This window comes from Lygodium microphyllum, chromosome 16 (genome assembly GCF_053477565.2).
Source record: "Lygodium microphyllum isolate KBCC chromosome 16, Lygodium_microphyllum_v1.1.10, whole genome shotgun sequence".
Classification (NCBI taxonomy): Eukaryota; Viridiplantae; Streptophyta; class Polypodiopsida; order Schizaeales; family Lygodiaceae; genus Lygodium; species Lygodium microphyllum.
Genome location: NC_141150.1, coordinates 48,977,857 through 48,979,759, shown reverse-complemented (window position 1 = coordinate 48,979,759; position 1,903 = coordinate 48,977,857). Strand labels below are relative to the sequence as shown.

At 42.9% G+C, this 1,903-nt stretch overlaps 1 pseudogene; it reads left to right on the top strand.

The window, feature by feature from the left end:
• The first annotated feature begins 640 nt into the window (after window positions 1-640).
• Window positions 641-1,216, top strand: LOC148022789 (pentatricopeptide repeat-containing protein At5g66520 pseudogene; annotated as a pseudogene).
• The last annotated feature ends 687 nt before the right edge of the window (window positions 1,217-1,903 follow it).

The window sequence follows — 1,903 nt, the reverse complement described above, 5'->3', positions numbered from 1 at the left end:
CCATCGCAGCAAAGGCTCCACCAAAGTCCATCAAATTCCACGAAACACGAAACCTGTCCAGCACAACACTTAAACCAAAAACCTGATTAAACGTTGTCGTATTGCTGCGCATTCGAGATGTGAAAACCACCCGAAAGTTGTGTGTGCGATTTAATACTTTATGCACACTTAGTTGTTGTGATTACATTTATTCTCTGCGTATGAGTATAGTAGCGAGTATGAAGGGTTGCTTTCAGTCTATGTTGAACAGGATCAAGGAGACAAGACATTACAATTATTCAAACAAATGCATGAGGAGGATATCTCTTTGGATAGTATCACACTTGTCTGCACCTTAAAAGCTTGTGGCATGGCTGGAGCTATAAACAAGGGCCAAGAAATACATGCTGAGATTGATAGGATAGGGCTATTGAAGACAAATGTGGATGTGGGCATTGCATTAGTTGATATGTATGCTAAATGTGGCTGGCTGGTAGAGGCACAAGCAGTGTTTGATATGCTTCCTTATCGAGATCTAGGCACATGGAATGTCCTAATTGCAGGATATATACAACATGAATGTGTTGAAGCAGCAATAAACAGCTTTGAGCAGATGCAACTTGACAGTGTTTCCCCAAACGCACTCATCTTTACATGCATCATGAAAGCTTGTGGAATTTCAGGATCTGTAGACAGGGGCCAAGGATTACATTCTGATGTTGTTAGGGAAGGATTTCTGAAAAAGGATATTTATGTAGGTTCTGCGTTGATTGATATGTATATGAAATTAGGCTTGCCGACAAAAGCACAAGATGTGTTTGATGCACTTCCAGAGCAAGATGTAATCTGCTGGAGTGCTCTAATCACAGGATATGCACAACTTGGAAAGGCTGAAGATGTATTTTATATATTCGACAAAATGAGGGCACAAGGCATAAAACCAAACTTGATAACATTCAGTAGTGTGCTTAAAGCATGTAGTCACACAGGTCAACTGGGTAAGGCACAAATCTACTTTGAAAGCATGAGCAAAGACTATGGCCTCATTCCAACGGTGGAGCACCTCACTTGCATGGTTGATCTTCTTGTTCATGCAGGCCTATTAGGCGAGGCAGTAACAGTTATAAAGAAGATGCCATATTCAGCTAACCTTGTGTTGTGGCTTACTGTTTTGGGTGCTTGTCAGAAGTGGGGCAATGTGGAACTCGGAAGGCAGGCCTTCGAACATGCATTGTAATTGAATAAGAAGAATCCAGTGGCTTATGTCTGTATGTCTAATATATACTCCGATGCTGAAAGGGAAAAGGAGCCGTGCTTTTTGGGGGAAAAAGAGAAGCTTTTGTTTTTGAAAAGTGTTTTGGAGGGAGAGAAGGAGGATAATACAGCGCAGAATTCTGAGGAGAAAAAGGGAGTCGACGCGCAGGGAATCTCGGAAGGGAGGAAGCTAATTAGCTGAGTCAAGAGCTAATTAGGGGGGGAAGAGGATAAAAACGGTGCGAATGGAACGATGAAGAGTGGAGACACAGCTTCCATTACCCTGGGCAAGTCGAATAGCTTTGGATTGAAAACGAAATCCTACGAAGAGAATACTCTCCCTGGAGGCCTGCAAAGTGCACCAGTACCCTTTCACAGAGAATCAACCTGTTCAGACCACTGATTGGGAGCAATATGTTGTGGAAATCGCATCTGACATTGTGAATGAACAAAGCCCAAAGAGACTTTTCTTAGTACGGGGGGGGGAAACTGAGAATGATTGAATCTGAATCGACAGAATTCTGAGGAGGGAAGGAGTCGACACGCAGGAGAAGAAAGCATTGAAGGGGACAGATGGTGATGAGAAAGAAGATGATGAAGATGGAGGAGAAGACTCCATCTTCTATGCAATTGCTCTTCTCGACAATCGTGTGACTTGGAGATCAACATG